This window comes from Dermacentor andersoni, unplaced genomic scaffold, assembly GCF_023375885.2.
Source record: "Dermacentor andersoni unplaced genomic scaffold, qqDerAnde1_hic_scaffold ctg00000040.1, whole genome shotgun sequence".
In the NCBI taxonomy this organism is placed as follows: domain Eukaryota; kingdom Metazoa; phylum Arthropoda; class Arachnida; order Ixodida; family Ixodidae; genus Dermacentor; species Dermacentor andersoni.
This window is the reverse complement of record NW_027314753.1, coordinates 4,323,952-4,343,799: the sequence shown is the minus strand read 5'-3', so window position 1 is coordinate 4,343,799 and position 19,848 is coordinate 4,323,952.

Below are 19,848 nucleotides of genomic sequence, written 5' to 3'. Positions count from 1 at the left end.
AAATACCAGTAGTTTATTTACAAGAACAAAAACAAACAAGAAAGAAAAAAAAAGAAAAAAAGAACGGACAAAAAAAAAACGGTTACAGTAAATTTTCTTATTAGATTGTCATTAATAAATGCATTTTGAGTTCCCTTTTGAATTGGTGTAAAGATCTTGTATTTTTCATAATGAGAGGAAGAGTGTTCCATATTGATATGGAAGTGAATTCCATGGTTTGTTTACCGTAGTTAGTACGGATTCGTGGTAAAAGAAAATTGTTATTCAACGCGAATCTGGTGGTACTATTAGTTGTCAGGTTAGATGATGAAAATGTGATCGATGGTAGCTCATTATGTAGAAATCTGTAGAAAAAAATACATAGGTTGTATTTAGTGAGCCCAGAAATAGTAAGGATGTTATTCTCGTGTAGTAAGGAAGTGGCATTAGAAAAGCATGAACTATAGGTAATTATTCCGATGGCTCGGTTCTGAATTGTTTGTAAAGATGTAATATGAGTATTATAGGTGTTTCCCCAACATATGATACCATAAGTAATGTGAGAGTGGACGAAAGAGTGGTAAAGTGAGAGCATTATGGTACGTGTGAAGTAAGGGCGTGCTTTAATTAAGATGCGTATACCATAAGCTATTTTCTTTTTTATGTGAGCAATATGATTGTGATATTTCAGATTACAGTCAAGTAGAACGCCAAGGAAAGATGAACACGAACTGGGATGAAGGCAGTGGGGACCAAGACTGATAGGTGGAATGGAAGCTATGTTTCGCTGATGTGAAGAGAATACAACAAATTTAGTCTTAGTTGCATTAATAGATAGCATGTTTACATTACACCACCTTAGAATGTTTTCTAAGTCAGCATTTAGTTTATTAACGAGAGATGAGATATCTTTATCAAAAGTGAATATAGTGGTATCGTCAGCGTACAGAATGCATTTTGTCGAAGAAAGACAATTAGGTAAATCATTAATATAAACTAAAAACAGGAGTGGCCCAAGGATGGAGCCCTGAGGTACACCGATGTTAGTAGTTCGCTGTCGAGAATAAGCACTGGAAACAGAAACAACTTGAACCCGGTTATATAAGTAGCTTTTTAGTAGTGAAAGGGCAGGACCGCAAATGCCAATTGCTTCGAGCTTAGAAAATAGGATAAGATGGTTAATGCTATCAAATGCTTGCATTAGATCGATGAAAACTGAGGCGGCGATAAATCCCTCGTCAATAAATTTTTTTAGTTGGTCCGTAAGATGAATAAGTGCCAGCTCTGTGGAATACCCATGGCGAAAACCGAACTGACATGCAGAGATGATATTAAATTTAGAAAGATATTTTGTTAGCCGTATTTCAATTAGTTTCTCAATAACTTTTCCAAAGAACGGCAGAATGGAAATAGGTCTGTAATTGTGCAGTAGTGAGTTGTCGCCTTTTTTAAAAACTGGGATAACTTTGCCACGCTTCAGTTCAGAGGGAAATAAACCTGTCCTGAATAATAAATTAACCATACATGAAAGTATGTCTGAAATTAGGCGCGAAATAAGTTTAATGTTAGCAGGGTGGACCTCATCAATTCCAGCGCTTGTCACTTTTAGGTTATTTATAACAGTAGTTATTTCTTCTGGCGTTGTAGGAAATAAAAAGAATGAATGAGGTAGACGGTTCATGTTAATGTTTTCTGCAAGAGTAGGTGGGTTGTTAGGAAAGAAAAAACTACTAAAAGCCTCAGCTATTTCAGCAGGGGAATCATAGAAGCATAGCCTTAAGGAGGTCTCTGTCAATTTTTAATTAAATATTGATGAAGAACTACAGAGCTTTCTACTTCAGGACGTCACACTACAGACAACAGAACTACAGACAACAGAACTAGACACCAGAACTACAGGCAACAGAACTACTGAAACAACGTCCCAAAATACGACAGACTGAAATTTCCTGCTGTGTTTTTCAACTGGGCAGGGACAAGGCTTACAGAAAGCAAGGCTGTCCAAGTGACATCGGGTACTTTTCCACAGAAGTTTGTGAACACGATAAATAGTAGCAACGTAAATACGTTTACAGGCTTGCCATCATTCGATGTTCTGAATGCTCGTGTGACGTGCTACACAAAAATTGATCCACTTTCAGGACGGCACCAGTTATGTGTAAAAAACAATTGCATTGACATTGGTGAAATTGAAGCATAATATTTCCAGTGCATTCTTGAGTCACCTTGTTAACTGTTCTCTAACTACATGTAGCAACATAATTGCAGAGACTGCTCAGTTGATGTCTGAAATTTTAAAAGTAACTGTGGCTGTGCCACCAAAAGAAGAAGATGAACATTTGCCTGTCTGTTTTAAACACTTCAGTAATGTGCGTGTCATTGTAGATTGCACGGTTGTTCCTATTAGCCAGCCCAACTGTTTGCGATGTGCATTACAGACCTACCCCTTCTATAAGATAGGTGTCACGGTTAACTAAATCGTGGCTGTTACACCAAGTGGTCTTAGTGCCCACATAAGCCAAGGATATGGAGGCCACACCTCAGACAAGGCCCTGTTTAGAGCAAAGCTGCCTCATCAAGCAACTAGACCCGATATCAGATGCCATAATGGCGGACCGTGGCTTTCTTATTGATGACATTTGTGCGGACAATTTAATTGAGTTAATCAGGCCTCCATTCAGAAAACAAAAGCAGATGTCAAAGGCTGATTCACTTAGGACACAAAAGATAGCATCAGAAAGAGCTTATGTAGAGCGTGCTATACAGCGAATGAAAATATTCAGTGTGGTCAACAAGAATCCCATGGAGCATGGTGGGATTACTCGACGACATTGTCATAATAGCTGCTGGCATCACAAACCTTTCATCACCGATTTTAGCAATACATCGATTTTTGTGAGTCCTGCATCAATACATTTCCCAAGCGTATTATGTGCATTGTAAAAGTGGTTCGTGCTTTCCATGCAAGGAAGTTTTAAAAACTTTACAGAAGTTGAAGCGCCATGTTCCTTACCAGCAGAGGTGAAGCCAGCGCTTGCCCTTATTTTACATTTGAAATAACCTTCGTTGGGTTGTCCTCTTACAGATCAAGTTGTTTGGCTCTGGTAATGTAATTGCGTGGCTAATTAGAAACTAAAAGCATGTTGTTCCTGTCAGAAGTATTATCTTCCTCTGAGTATTGATTACGTTATTTCTGAAACAATTTACCAAGAATTTCAGGCTTCATCTTAAAACTAGTAACACTAAGATACACGTCAGCCAGCCTCTGTATGGCAAAATAAGTCACGTTAATGGGGCTGAGACATCAAATTTTTGGCTTGCGCGTTCTTTGTTTCAAACGTTTCTTATTGCTCCAGGAAGCATGGTGCACACTCGAATACTCTTATAGTCTCAGTAAATAAGTTAATATCGCATTATTTATGTGAACAATTTTCTGTTTCCATTTGTGGGCGCAGAGTTGGACAGTGATGTCAACGTCTAGGAAGCTTGGTCACGTGGGCCCACCCAGCTGTGACGTACACACTGCTGCATCGTCTGGTCTCGCACACACATGCTGTACCAGTGCAGGCAAACAAAACCACGCCGACAGTTGTCTTGGCTAGCTGCAGCAGCTCCAATTATGACTCTACGACTGACGCGGCTCATTGCCCTCTAGACTCGAGCCTCTCTAGGCTTGCCCGGTGCTGTGGGTCACCACTCTAATGCACGTCACTCTAATGTGGTATGACGTCACTAAAACTTTCGTTGTGCTTCCAACACGGTGACATCGGTGACAATCGCGGTAGCAATGGGTTTCGATCAGGAGAACGAGCATTTAGGCACTGTTTGGAAGAGAATTAAAATATACTTTAAGCTTTTCTGTGTCCAGCACTTCATGTTGAGTGTCTTTGCATACAGAGGAAGCCTACAGTATGCTTTTTATAGCCTCGAAATTTGGTGTCTCAACCCCTTTAAACTAGTGGGAAGTGTGAGGAAAGCACTTCTTTTCTTTCATTGAAAAGTAATCGTTTATAGTGCCCCTCCTAAAATGGTGGTGTTGGTTCACTTTTGGCACATAAATTCCCCTCCAACAATTTTCTTATATTCCTTGTTTCCATTCTGTACTTCCTCACTAGAGCCTGTTCTAATGTTTTGTTTGCTTTTTTTTACATCTCCACAACCTTGCGTATTGTTGCAGCCCATTTGAACCTAACATGTGTTGCTACGTTGCCTGAGTTTATTTTCCTTTGCTACGAAAACTTAATTGTGCATGGCCTCGTAAGGGCCCCTCACCAGGTCCTACTGGAAATTTTGGTTATACACTGTTAGGAATGGCCGTACGGGGTGACAACGTGCCAGCTTTCAGCCCGCTGCACATGTTCCAATCCGGCCGGACGGGGCGCACTTCGGAGAACTGCGAATGGCCGGCAGCCACGTGGCGCGTGGTCAGCTCAGGAATGTGGTATTCGGCGGCGCCACCCGGTACAAAGCAGAGTTCTACGAAGCCCTCTGACGTCGGCTCCGGCCCTTCTCACCTGTGTGTATGTGCGGCACGTGTATGTGTGTCATCATCATCATCATCATCATCATCATCATCGGCCTGGTTATGCCCACTGCAGGGCAACGGCCTCTCCCATACTTCTCCAACTACCCCGGTCATGTACTAATTGTGGCCGTGTTGTCCCTGCAAACTTCTTAATCTCATCCGCCCACCTACCTTTCAGCCGCCCTGATGATGATGATTATGTGTTGTGTTTTGTGGCGCAAGGGCCAGGTTTGGCCAAAGAGCGCCATGACACGTGGTAATGTTGACGATGTACTATGGAAGATGTGACTTGGCTGTAAAGTGGCCTAAAAATATTCGCTGTAAAGTGCGTAAAATCTACGTGCTATAAAATTGTGGCGATGACTAATGACGAATACTATAAACAATAAAATCAATCGTAGAAGAATGATGAAAAATATAAAATATAAAAGATGGTAAAATTACTTGGAGCACTGCTGCCTCGCCAGAGCCCTTGAAACACAAGGGCCTGGAGGCATGTGCTATACGAAATAGCTTTCACAGCGGCATCCTCTGGAGAGAGGAGACGCTATGAACGTATGGGGCTAATTACATGTAAAACAACATCTTTCAGATAACTTAGGACTGCGTTGGTGTCAAATAGCGGTTCGGGGCCGAGTAACATTACTGGATGAAGGGGGATCTGCTGCCGGTATGCTAGGGGAAAATGTTTCTTTCTCTCAGATTCGGCTGCCCGACACTCCAGGAGGACGTGGAGGACGGTCAGCCTCTCCCCGCACCTACCACAGGTTGGAGGATCATTTTCAGTGAGTAAAAAGTTATGTGTGCCAAATGTGTGTCCTATTCTGAGGCGACAGAATAGGACATCTGTTCGCCGTGTTTTTGTTACGGAGGGCCAAGAACCTAATTGTGGCTTTATCACGTGCAGTTTGTTGTTTACTTCTGCGTCCCACATACGTTGCCAATGGTTTCGCAGTTTCCTTCTTAAAAAAGGCTTGAGGTCTGTGACAGGGACCGAAGCGGTAGGATTAACTGTATGCAATGAAATTGATGTGGCCATCTGGTCTGCTAGAGCGTTACCCTCGATGCCCCTATGTCCAGGCACCCAACATACAATGACATGCTGGTTAGACATATACGCTCTACAGAGAATGGAATAGAGCTCAGTAATTACGGGGTTTCTGTGTTTACAGTGCGACTTCAAGGCTTTCACGACGCTTAGGGAGTCTGTAAATAAAATTGTTTTTTGAATATTTGATTTTCTGATGTGTTTCACAGCCGACAATAGTGCATGGGCCTCAGCCGTAAATATACTTGTTTCAGGGTGCAGTACACCGGATTCCGAGAAGGACGGACCAATGGCTGCGTAGGACACCCCGGCATGCGACTTAGAAGCGTCTGTGCAAAACTCTGTGCACGAGTACTTGTACTGGAGCTCCAAGAAATGCATTTTGATATCTGTCTCTGGCGCATGTTTAGTGACCTCTACAAAGGATGTGTCACACTCTATCAGCTGCCACTCCCAGGGCGGTACTAGCTTAGCTGGAGGCATTAGGCGTTGTTCGAGAACTGGGACATCCATTTCCGTGCTAAGTTCTCTTGCACGCAGTGAGAAAGGAAGTCTCATAGAGGGTCTGTTATAAAAAAGTGTTGCACACGTCAAGTCGTTAGCGATTGTGAAACACGGATGTTCCTTATTAGAGCGAACCTTGAGAAAATACGTTAAGCTGACGTTGGTTCGCTGAAGATGGAGTGGCCACTCATCCGACTCTACATATAGACTTTCAACAGGGCTTGTCCTAAATGCGCCAGTGGCCAGACGGATACCCAGATGGTGTACGGGATCTAACATCTTAAGTGCGCTCGGTGCGGCAGAGTGGTATACTACGGCACCATAATCTAACCGTGATCGAACTAGGCTCCTGTAAATATTCAATAAACACTGTCTGTCGCTACCCCACGATGTGTGGGATAGTATTTTAAGTAAGTTCATTGTTCTAAGACATTTTTGTTTAAGATGTTTTAAGTGAGGAATGAAAGTGAGCCTGGAGTCAAGAATAATACCTAGGAATTTGTGTTCTTTGTTGACAGGAATTTGTTGTCCGCCCAGTTCTACACAAGGATCTGGGACCAGGCCTCTCTTTCTTGTGAAGAGAACACAAGAACTTTTGTGGGGGTTGACCTTAAATCCGTTTTGGTCTGCCCATTTGGAAACCTTGTTCAAGCCTTGCTGTACCTGTCTTTCGCATACTGTGAGGTTGCAGGATTTGAAGCCTATTTGAATGTCGTCCACATAGACGGAATACAAAATGGCCGGTGGTAAAGAAGCACGAAGCGTTGTCATTTTAACAATAAAAAGTGTGCAACTGAGCACGCCTCCCTGGGGTACACCAGTTTCTTGTGTAAAAGGACGTGACAGCACATTGCCGACTTTTACACGGAATGTGCGATTGGACAAATAGCTTTCTATGAGGTTTAGCATGTTACCATGAATGTCCATTTCTGCCAAGTCTCTTAAGATCCCGTATCGCCACGTTGTGTCGTATGCCTTCTCCATATCGAGGAATATGGATAGGAAAAACTGTTTGTGTACAAATGCGTCACGGATGTTTGCTTCAATACGTACAAGGTGATCAGTTGTGGAGCGCCCTTCCCTGAAGCCACACTGATAAGGATCAAGTATTTTGTTCAGTTCAAGGAAATGGATGAGTCGCCGATTAATCATTTTTTCAAACACCTTACAGATGCAACTTGTGAGGGCTATTTGGCGGTAACTTGCCACTGAGGAAGGGTCCTTGCCTTGTTTCAAAACAGGGACCACAATGGCTTCCTTCCATGCGGTTGGAAGGTACCCTGCATCCCAAATGGTGTTGAAAAGTGTGAGTAGTGTAACCTGCGTGTCATTATGTAAGTTTTTGAGCATTTCATACATGATTCTATCAGATCCTGGTGCGGAGCTGTTGCATACGCTCAAGGCAGCTCTCAATTCAGCAGTACAAAAAGGATGGTTATAGGGCTCATTCTCTCGACCTTTTCTTCTTAATGGCTTACGTTCTTCTGTTTCTTTGTATTTGAGAAAGGACTGTGTATAATTTTTTGGACTTGACACGCTCTCAAAATATTCCCCAAGTGTGTCTGCCTGGTCTTGCAGTGTATCGCCCTGTGTGTTTACCAGGGGGAGTGAATGTGTTTGCCGCCCTCTAATCCTATTTACCCTGTTCCAGGCTTTGGCCTCATCCCTAAACGAGTTAATACTCGATAAAAATTTCTGCCAACTTTCTCTTCTGGCCTGTCGGCGGGTTCTCCTACCTTGGGATTTTATTTTTTTAAAGTTGACAAGATTCTCAGCGGTGGGAGAAGCTCGCAGCAACCCCCACGCCTTGTTCTGATTCTTACGGGTGGTCCGACATTCGCTGTTCCACCATGGTACACGTGGTTTGCATGCCAAACCACTTACTTCGGATATGCATTTTGACGCGGCATCCATTATGAATGCTGTAAGATAATCCACAGCAGCATCAATTTCTAAAGAAGACAGGTCAGCCCATGAGATCCTAGAGAGAGATCGAAATTTCTGCCAGTCGGCTGTGTCTATCTTCCACCTAGGAGTTTGTGGAGAATATTCGTTTTCTTTGGATGTTCTTATCAGTATGGGGAAGTGGTCGCTCCCGTAAGGATTGTTCATAACTTCCCATTGGAGTTCAGGCAGTATACACGGGGAAACTAGGCTGAGGTCAATTGATGAAAATGTTCTGTTGGCGAGAGAGTAATATGTGGGTGCCTTCTTATTCAGCAGGCATGCACCAGAAGAGAAGAGGAACTGTTCAACAAGACGACCTCGCGCATCTATACGAGAGTCGCCCCACAGGCTGTTGTGCGCATTGAAGTCGCCAAGAACAAGATAGGGTTCTGGCAGTTCATCTATAAAGGACTGAAATTCATGTTTAGTTAATTTGTAATGTGGGGGTATATAAAGCGAGCAAATAGTGATGAGTTTGTTTAGCAGAACAACTCGCACCGCCACTGCTTCAAGGGGCGTTCGAAGCTGTAAAGGTTGACATGCTATACTTTTATGTGTGAGAATCGCAACACCACCCGATGATGCGATGGCATCATCGCGATCTTTACGAAACGTAACATACGTACGGAGAAAGTTTGCGTGTCTGGATTTTAAATGTGTTTCCTGTAAACACAGCACTTTTGGATTATGTTTGTGGATGAGTTCTTGCAAATCATCAAGGTTTGTAAGGAGACCTCTAATGTTCCATTGAATGATTTGTGTATCCATATTTAAAATAAATTGGTGCTGTGTTTACGGAAACGGACGGGATGCCTTAGATTACAGAACACTTTCGAGGCCCTGTAATAGGGGTTTTGTTCTTTCTGGAGCGTTCGAGGGAGCCTCGCCGCTCCTTAGGCGCTTGGTGCGCCTTGAGGATGGGTGTAGTGTCCATTGCCTCTTGTGAGGCGCCGGACACGTGCTCTTGCGAGCGGGAAGATTTCAGAGGGAGTCCCGCCTTGGAGGGCAAGACCCCTGCGCCCACCAGCCCGGAGGTCGATGGGGCTCCCAGAGGGATTTGGCTACGCCGGCCGTTGGCAGCGCAGGAAGGAACCTCGGAAGTTGAGGCAGCCTCGGCTGCGCCCTCCTTCGGGGTCGATGGTTCCTTCTCCTCGGTTGACGGAGCAGCGCTAGCTGCAACCATCGCGGGGCCAGATGGCGTGACTGCCGACTCACTGCTTGTGGGTCGGACAGCCGCCGGAGGCCGTTGTGACGCTGCCCCCTGACGCGCCACTTCGGCAAAGGTGGTCTTAGGAAGGTATGAAACCCGCCTGCGTGCCTCTTTGTATGATATGTTTTCCTTTACTTTGATTGTGAATATTTCTTTTTCTTTCTTCCAAGACGGGCATGACCGCGAGTATGCGGCATGCTCGCCATCACAGTTCACGCAGTGTGGAGCGTTTTCGCATGTTTCAGAGGCATGATCGCGAGAACTACATTTTGCACATGTCTGCCGGCCTCTGCAGTTCTGGGAACTGTGACCGAAACGCTGGCATTTGAAGCAGCGGAGAGGATTTGGAACATACGGCCTGACCCGTAACATTACGTAGCCGGCCTCGAGTGTCTCAGGCAGAATGCTTGAGGAGAAAGTCAGTACAAGGTGCTTGGTTTTTATCTCCTTCCCGTCGCGCCTTAGCATGATTCCTTTAACATTGATCACGTTTTGCTCACTCCAGCCTTCCAACAGTTCGGCTTCTGTGAGCTCCATCATATCATCGTCAGAAACAACACCACGGCTGGTGTTCATAGTTCGGTGTGGGGTTACTGTTACTGGGATTTCCCCAAATGACTCAACTTTAGGAAGATTTTCAAACTGTTTTGGATCGCGGAGTTCCAAAAGGAGATCGCCGCTAGCCATTTTGGATGCTTTATAGCCTGTACCAAGAGTTTCAGTGAGATACTTAGATACCAGGAAAGGAGAAATCATTCTCATGGTCTTTTCAGGTTTGCTTGAATGAATTACATGGAATCGGGGGAAGTTTCGCGATTTCTTTCCAAGAAATTGGAAAATATCTTCGGTGCGCCCTCGTTTTTGAGGGCGATCAGGTAGTCGAGGAAAAGAAGTGGCCATTAGGAGTATGGTGTTTTCGGCAGGGATGGCCGCCGCCCACCATGGAGCCCAACCAGGGGACGACACAGGACGGAAATATTCAGTTCTGCGCACGCCAGCGGTACAACCCCGCTATAACCGAATACATATACCCAAGAGTGGATATAGTGCACAAGGTTAACCCTCGCTGCCTACGAAGTCGGAAGTAACACGAAAATAAAGAGAGGACAAGAAAGATTAAAGTGAGAGAAAGACGAAGATTTGAGGGAGAAAGAGAAAGGCAACTACCGATTTTCCCCGGGTGGGTCAGTCCGGGGGTGCCGTCTATGTGAAGCAGAGGCCGAAGAGGTGTGTTGCCTCCGCCGGGGGGCCTTAAAGGTCCAAACACCCAGCATGAGCTCAACCCCCAGGATCCCCCTTTCCCCAGACACGGCTAAGCCGCGCACGGCTACACGCGGGAGGGTCCGACCCTCATGTGCTCGGGTCCGTGGTGTCGCCACACACCAAACGCCTACTTGCGCAGACGCCCCCGCAGGGGCCGACGATGCGAGAGCATCATCGCGATCTGTGCGAAACGTAACATACTGTAGGAGAAAATTTGTGTGTTTCGATTTTAAGTGTTTTTCCTGTAAACACAGCACTTTTGGATTGTGTTTGTGGATGAGTTCTTGCAAATCATCAAGGTTTCTAAGGAGACCTCTGACGTTCCATTGTATGATTTGTGTATCCATATTTAATGTAAATTAGTGCTGTGTGTACGGAAACGGAAAGATGCCTTAGATTACAGAGCCCTTTCGAGGCCCTGTAATTGGTGTTTTGTTCTTTTTGAAGCGTTCGAGTGATTCTCGACGCTCCTTAGGCGCCTGGTGCACCTTGAGGATAGGTGTGGTGTCCATTGCCTCTTGTGAGGCACCGGACACGTGCTCTTGCGAGCGGGAAGTTTTCAGAGGGAGTCCCGCCTTGGAGGGCAAGACCCCTGCGCCCACCAGCCCGGAGGTCGATGGGGCTCCCAGAGGGATTTGGCTGCGCTGGCCGTTGCCAGCGCTGGAAGGGGCCTCCGAGGCTGGGGCAGCCTCGGCTGCGTCCACCTTCGGGTTCGATGGCCCCGTCTGCTGGGTAGGCGGAGCAGCGCTAGCTGCAACCGCCGCGGGGGCAGATGGCGTAACTGCCGACTCACTGCCTGTGGGTCGGACAGCCGCTGGAGGCCGTTGTGACGCTGCCCCCTTACGCGCCACATCGGCAAAGCTACTCTTAGACAGGTATGACACCCGCCTACGTGCCTCCTTGAAAGATATGTTTTCTTTGACTTTGATTGTCACAATCTCTTTTTCTCTTTTCCAGGACGGGCAGGCACGCGAGTATGCGGCGTGCTCGCCATCACAGTTGACACAGTGTGGAGTCTTCTTGCATGTTTCGGAGGGATGTTAAGTGTCACTACACTTGGCACATGTCAGCCGGCCTCGACAGTTCTGTGAACTGTGGCCGAACCTTTGGCACTTAAAGCATCTGAGAGGATTGGGCACGTATGGCCTAACACGAAGTTTGATGTAACCGGCCTCGACGGACTCGGGGAGGACACTTGAACCGAAAGTGAGTATCAGGTGTTTCGTATTGATCTCTTTACCGTCTCGCCTGATCTTAATTCGCTTAACATTTATGACATTCTGTTCACTGAAGCCCTCCAAGAGTTCAGCTTCAGTGAGCTCTAGCATGTCATCGTCTGAGACAACGCCGCGGGTGGTGTTCATGGTTCGGTGCGGAGTAACTGTTATTTGGGTCTCCCCAAATGAGACAAGTTTCGTCAGTTTCTCGTACTGCTTCTTATCGTGGAGCTCCAAGAGAAGATCACCACTTGTCATTCTCGACGCCTTATATCCTGTTCCAAAAACTTCAGTTAAAGCCTTCGAAACAAGGAACGGTGAAATGTTACGCACTAGTTTGTCTGGGTTTTCTGAGTGAATCACGTGGTATTTAGGAAAGTTCTGGACTTGTCGTCCGAAAAACTGAAAGAGATCTTCGGTGCGCCCTCGTTTGTGAGGGCGATCAGGGAGTTTGGGGAAAGAAGTTTCCATGAAATATATAAAAATTCGGCAACAGCGCCGACCACCCACCACGGAGCCCAACGAGGGGACGCGGCAGAGCTTGCATCCAAGTCTGCACGACGCCAGTCGTACGCCGTCACTATAACCGAATATGGTGTACCCAAGGTTGGATAGCCACACAGGGTTAACCCTTGCCGCCAAGAAGAAGGAAGGAAATAGAAGAGAGGAGGAGACAGGAAAGGTGGAAAGTAAGGGAAAGACGAAGGTTGTAGGAAGAGAGAGACAGGAAAAGGCGACTGCCGATGTCCTCCAGGTGGGTCAGCCTGGAGGTGCCGTCTGTGTGAAGCCGAGGCCGAAGAGGTGTGTTGCCTCCGCCGGGGGGCCTTAAAGGTCCAAACACCCAGCATCGACTCAACCCCCAGGATCCCCTTTTCCCCAGACACGGCTAAGCCGCGCACGGCTACACGCGGGAGGGTCCAACCCTCGTGTGCTCGGGTACGTGGTGTCGCAACACACCAAACGCCTGCTGACGCAGACGCCCCTGCGGGGTTACTACTGTATTAAATACCATGAAAGAAAAAAAAAATAAGGAGTGGTGCAGTGGTAAGATGCCGGGCTCGGAATCGTGAGCTCAGAAGTTCCGAGTCCTTGACGGGGACGTTTTTTCTTTATTTTATATTTTTCTTTTTTTGTACTAACACATTTGCATAGCCTTAAGGAGGTCTCTGTCAATTTTTAATTAAATATTGATGAAGAACTACAGAGCTTTCTACTTCAGGACGTCACACTACAGACAACAGAACTACAGACAACAGAACTAGACACCAGAACTACAGGCAACAGAACTACTGAAACAACGTCCCAAAATACGACAGACTGAAATTGCCTGCTGTGTTTTTCAACTGGGCAGGGACAAGGCTTACAGAAAGCAAGGCTGTCCAAGTGACATCGGGTACTTTTCCACAGAAGTTTGTGAACACGATAAATAGTAGCAACGTAAATACGTTTACAGGCTTGCCATCATTCGATGTTCTGAATGCTCGTGTGACGTGCTACACAAAAATTGATCCACTTTCAGGACGGCACCAGTTATGTGTAAAAAACAATTGCATTGACATTGGTGAAATTGAAGCATAATATTTCCAGTGCATTCTTGAGTCACCTTGTTAACTGTTCTCTAACTACATGTAGCAACATAATTGCAGAGACTGCTCAGTTGATGTCTGAAATTTTAAAAGTAACTGTGGCTGTGCCACCAAAAGAAGATGTTGAACATTTGCCTGTCTGTTTTAAACACTTCAGTAATGTGCGTGTCATTGTAGATTGCACGGTTGTTCCTATTAGCCAGCCCAACTGTTTGCGATGTGCATTACAGACCTACCCCTTCTATAAGATAGGTGTCACGGTTAACTAAATCGTGGCTGTTACACCAAGTGGTCTTAGTGCCCACATAAGCCAAGGATATGGAGGCCACACCTCAGACAAGGCCCTGTTTGAGCAAAGCTGCCTCATCAAGCAACTAGACCCGATATCAGATGCCATAATGGCGGACCGTGGCTTTCTTATTGATGACATTTGTGCGGACAATTTAATTGAGTTAATCAGGCCTCCATTCAGAAAACAAAAGCAGATGTCAAAGGCTGATTCACTTAGGACACAAAAGATAGCATCAGAAAGAGCTTATGTAGAGCGTGCTATACAGCGAATGAAAATATTCAGTGTGGTCAACAAGAATCCCATGGAGCATGGTGGGATTACTCGACGACATTGTCATAATAGCTGCTGGCATCACAAACCTTTCATCACCGATTTTAGCAATACATCGATTTTTGTGAGTCCTGCATCAATACATTTCCCAAGCGTATTATGTGCATCGTAAAAGTGGTTCGTGCTTTCCATGCAAGGAAGTTTTAAAAACTTTACAGAAGTTGAAGCGCCATGTTCCTTACCAGCAGAGGTGAAGCCAGCGCTTGCCCTTATTTTACATTTGAAATAACCTTCGTTGGGTTGTCCTCTTACAGATCAAGTTGTTTGGCTCTGGTAATGTAATTGCGTGGCTAATTAGAAACTAAAAGCATGTTGTTCCTGTCAGAAGTATTATCTTCCTCTGAGTATTGATTACGTTATTTCTGAAACAATTTACCAAGAATTTCAGGCTTCATCTTAAAACTAGTAACACTAAGATACACGTCAGCCAGCCTCTGTATGGCAAAATAAGTCACGTTAATGGGGCTGAGACATCAAATTTTTGGCTTGCGCGTTCTTTGTTTCAAACGTTTCTTATTGCTCCAGGAAGCATGGTGCACACTCGAATACTCTTATAGTCTCAGTAAATAAGTTAATATCGCATTATTTATGTGAACAATTTTCTGTTTCCATTTGTGGGCGCAGAGTTGGACAGTGATGTCAACGTCTAGGAAGCTTGGTCACGTGGGCCCACCCAGCTGTGACGTACACACTGCTGCATCGTCTGGTCTCGCACACACATGCTGTACCAGTGCAGGCAAACAAAACCACGCCGACAGTTGTCTTGGCTAGCTGCAGCAGCTCCAATTATGACTCTACGACTGACGCGGCTCATTGCCCTCTAGACTCGAGCCTCTCTAGGCTTGCCCGGTGCTGTGGGTCACCACTCTAATGCACGTCACTCTAATGTGGTATGACGTCACTAAAACTTTCGTTGTGCTTCCAACACGGTGACATCGGTGACAATCGCGGTAGCAATGGGTTTCGATCAGGAGAACGAGCATTTAGGCACTGTTTGGAAGAGAATTAAAATATACTTTAAGCTTTTCTGTGTCCAGCACTTCATGTTGAGTGTCTTTGCATACAGAGGAAGCCTACAGTATGCTTTTTATAGCCTCGAAATTTGGTGTCTCAACCCCTTTAAACTAGTGGGAAGTGTGAGGAAAGCACTTCTTTTCTTTCATTGAAAAGTAATCGTTTATAGTGCCCCTCCTAAAATGGTGGTGTTGGTTCACTTTTGGCACATAAATTCCCCTCCAACAATTTTCTTATATTCCTTGTTTCCATTCTGTACTTCCTCACTAGAGCCTGTTCTAATGTTTTGTTTGCTTTTTTTTTACATCTCCACAACCTTGCGTATTGTTGCAGCCCATTTGAACCTAACATGTGTTGCTACGTTGCCTGAGTTTATTTTCCTTTGCTACGAAAACTTAATTATGCATGGCCTCGTAAGGGCCCCTCACCAGGTCCTACTGGAAATTTTGGTTATACACTGTTAGGAATGGCCGTACGGGGTGACAACGTGCCAGCTTTCAGCCCGCTGCACATGTTCCAATCCGGCCGGACGGGGCGCACTTCGGAGAACTGCGAATGGCCGGCAGCCACGTGGCGCGTGGTCAGCTCAGGAATGTGGTATTCGGCGGCGCCACCCGGGACAAAGCAGAGTTCTACGAAGCCCTCTGACGTCGGCTCCGGCCCTTCTCACCTGTGTGTATGTGCGGCACGTGTATGTGTGTCATCATCATCATCATCATCATCATCATCATCATCAGCCTGGTTATGCCCACTGCAGGGCAACGGCCTCTCCCATACTTCTCCAACTACCCCGGTCATGTACTAATTGTGGCCGTGTTGTCCCTGCAAACTTCTTAATCTCATCCGCCCACCTACCTTTCAGCCGCCCTCTGCTACGCTTTCCTTCCCTTGGAATCCATTCCGAAACTCTTAATGACCATCGGTTATCTTCCCTCCTCATTACGTGTCCTGCCCATGCCCATTTCTTTTTCTTGATTTCAACTAAGATATCATTAACTCGTGTTTCTTCCCTCACCCAATCTGCTCTTTTCTTATCCCTTAACGTTACACCTATCATTCTTCTTTCCATAGCTCGTTGCATCGTCCTCAATTTAAGTAGAACCCTTTTCGTAAGCCTCCAGGTTCCTGCCCCGTACGTGAGTACTGGTAAGACACAGCTGTTATAAACTTTTCTCTTGAGGGATGATGGCAACCTGCTGTTCATCATCTGAGAATGCCTGCCCTCGCCCTCCTCCAAAAGGGTGGGTCATCTACGGTGACTTCGAACGGTGACGTCGAACGATGACTGGACGATCGTTTTTGTCCACTGGGACTCAAGGGGGGACCAAGGACTTATAAGCAGCGATTGCCGGCTGGTAAAGGGTGCTCGTCGTCGGGAGCTGAGTGCTCGTTGTCATGCTAGAAATGTACTAGTGAGCCGTGTGCTCGTAAGCTGTTTGCTGTATGTCAGTCTTGCGGGATTCATTTGGGAGTGACGCTAGACTGTCGATGTATGTCTTGTTTAAAATGCAAATCCGGCAAATAAATCCTGCTCTCCTAAGTCTCGACGAAGAGTCAAGCTCCTTCCTACAGCTGCGACCGCCAATTCTAATAACTGAGTGGCAGCGGTGAGATCGGACTACGGCTCGTAAATCGGCCTGCGACTCGGAGAAAGCAAAGGCAGCTGACGGACGTTGGCACATGGTGACCGACCGGCATCCTGATCAAGTTGGAGGCGACTTGGGATTGACCACCTCTTGCAGCTGACTGGATACGGCGAGGAAGGACTGGTGTTATGGTGCTGCTTCAGTGGGTAAGTGTTTGTTTTTGGCTGTAAGATTTACCAGGCTTCAATTTCTCTGTGTTTTTTATTTGATTCGCTGGGGATCTTTTACTTGTATTTTGATTTGCGTGGGTATCGCAACAAGTATTGTGTGACAGAAGAGCCAAAGCTTAATGTAGCGACCATGGTCCTAATGTGTTTGACGGGAGCTGACCGGTTGTGGTTGTGTGAAGCGCTCGAAGTAGACGTAGAGAAGGACTTGACGGAAGCAGAAATTCGGAAAACCATTCTCGCAAGTAGCAATGATTTGAAACTAATCGAAAACGTAGGTAACCGAATTCAAAGAAAAAGACAACAACGGGAATCAATTAGGCAAGAACGCCAAGAGCGTGAGGAAAAACGGCAACAGGTTGAAAAAGAAATGGCAGCAGTGAGGAAACAGATACAGGATTTGCAGCAGTTAAAAGCACGAAGTCCACAGCGGCTTGAGAAATCTGTAGGCTGGACGCAGCCAAAGTGGGAAGTAGACAGCAGATTTTGCTCGAAAGCCGACGGAAGTAGTAGTACCTGTGAGAGTAGCAGCACGTTCACAAGTGTACTCGAATCGCTAGCAGCTAACGATGCCTTAGTGGCAACAGAGGCCGTTAAAGGCCAGAGTGAGAGCGACGAGGTGCTGTGCCAACAGATGACTGTAGAGACAGCTAGGCCAGCTGCGAACAAATTGGCACAGTTACCGCGCGTGTGCTTCGAATCTCATGGTAGTGAGGTCGTTAGCGAGGTACAGAATACTGCGGACTTGACAGACGCGAGCACCCATGTCGAGTCAGATCCGCGTGCCGAAGTGAGGTCCCAGCTGGACGATGCAGTTGAGAGTAGTTCTCGGGATGGCGAGCTCCGTAGCTCACGAGAGAACTTCATTGTTCAGGGATCGGTGCGGCTCTCCGCCAGTCTAGGTAGCCTAGAGATGGATGATTTAATTAGGAATCATTCGGACTGTGCGCGTGAGACAGCGATCGAGACCGACGGGCTGTGTGTCGATGCACAGCGTGAGCTGGGCAATGCAGTAGAGGGCAGTTCGCAAGAGTGCGAGTTGCATAACTCGAGTAAAGCCTGCTGCATTGTGCCAGAGTCGGTTGAGCTGTCCGCCAGTCGAGGCAAAGATAGAGTCGATTTAAATGATAATCACTCAGACTGTGCGGGTAAGAGACCGATCCGGGCCGATGAGATGTGTAACGGCCAGCAAGAGACGCCAGAAGGCGACATGCAAGAGAATGCAAAGAGAAAGTTAGTTAGTTAAATGGGGTTTAATGGCGCAAAAGCAGCTAAGGCTATGCTGCGCCAAACACGAGGTGTTTTAAAATCCAGTTTGTGAAGGAAAAGGCTGGGTTAGTTATCTATATTTTATGTAAGAATCCAGTGTCGTGTAGAAAGTTACGGACGTCACATAATGGGACTAGCGGATCATCACCTAAAATCAGAGCAGGGTGTAAAGGTATGTGTAGTTCATATAATTTGTGCAAAAGTGTTCGTCTGTGTGATTCAGTCTGCGTACATGTGAGTAATATGTGCATAACTGTTAGTGGCTGTTGACATTTCTCGCATGTTGGTGTGTCTTCTTTCGTTAGTAAGTAATTGTGTGTGAGGTGTGTGTGCCCAATGCGTAGCCGGCATAAAACTACTTCAATGAACCGCTCTTGATGACAACACGACTTCCACTCGCCAACTATGGGTTTCGTGAGATGTAGCTTGTTGTCAGCACAACGGTCCCATTCGCGTTGCCATTTTACCGTGAAGGCTTTTCTGATTGCACGGATGCTATCATTATATGGGAGTGTCGTGTTTGTAATATCTTTGTGTGCTGCCATCGATGCACATCTATCAGCGGCTTCGTTACCTGGTATGCCAACATGGCTTGGGACCCAGCAGAAACGAATTGACCTCCCGTATTCGTTAAGCACCAACATGTTTAAAATGTCTCCTATCAGGGGTTCACACTCAGATTTCAGATGTAGAGCCTTCAGTGTACTTAAGGAATCGGTGTATATGACTGTGTTTTTGTGCTTACCAGTGACAATCTTTTTAACTGCAACCCATACAGCATAAGCTTCAGCAGTGAAAACAGAAGCATGTATTGGTAGACGGACACTTGTTTCCCAATTATCTGTTACGGCCCCTACGCCCACGTGTTCTTTTGTTTTGGAGCCATCCGTGTAGAATTCCATGTGATTTTGATACTTGTCTTGAAGAGCACGGAATTCTTGCATGATGTGTTCGTGTGGAGTGTTTCTTTTCTTTAAATGTGTTAATGTCCAGTCGCACAACTGCGTGAAATTGTACCATGGGGCCAACCGTTGTGGTTTCTTGGCGACCTGGAGGACTTCGTGGGGGATGTCATAATCCTGACAGTATTTCTCATACCGCAGGAAAAGTGGCCTAATCATGTTTGGTTTATTTGTGTAGTGTAAGCGTGAGTTGCACTGTGTGAGGATGTTGTAGCATATGTGTTGCGGTGATGACTGAATTCTGAGTACGTAAGAGAATGTTAATAATGCTCAGCGCTGCTGTAATGAGGGTTCATTACACTCAACATATAAACTTTGAATGGGTGACGTTCTGTAGGCACCACTTGCCAGTCGCAATCCAAGGTTATGTACTGGATCAAGTAGTTGGACGTAGGACTGCCTGGCTGAGCCGTAAACCATGGAGCCGTAGTCTAAAAGGCTACGCACAAGAGACCGGTAAATACGTAAAAGACAGGTTCGGTCGGAACCCCAGTGCTTATGAGACAGAACTTTTAGGATATTCAATGCTTTATTTGCCTTAATTTTTAGTGTTTTAATGTGGGCTAGGAAGTTTAGTTTTTTATCAAAGATTACTCCCAAGAATTTACATTCCTGTTTTACCGGCAGTGCGACATCATTCAATTTTAGAAGCGGGTCCGAGTACAATCCTCGTTTTTGCGAGAATAGCACTGTAACGGTTTTTTGAGTAGAGAAGCGGAAGCCATTTTTCTCAGCCCACTCGGTTAGTTTATTAATTGTTATCTGGAGCTGTCTTTCACATGTTCGTAAGTTTGAGGCGCGGCACGCTATTTGCAGATCATCGACGTATATGGAGTGCATAACAGAGGGGGGAATGACTTTGTTAACGGAGTTCATTTTTACTATAAAG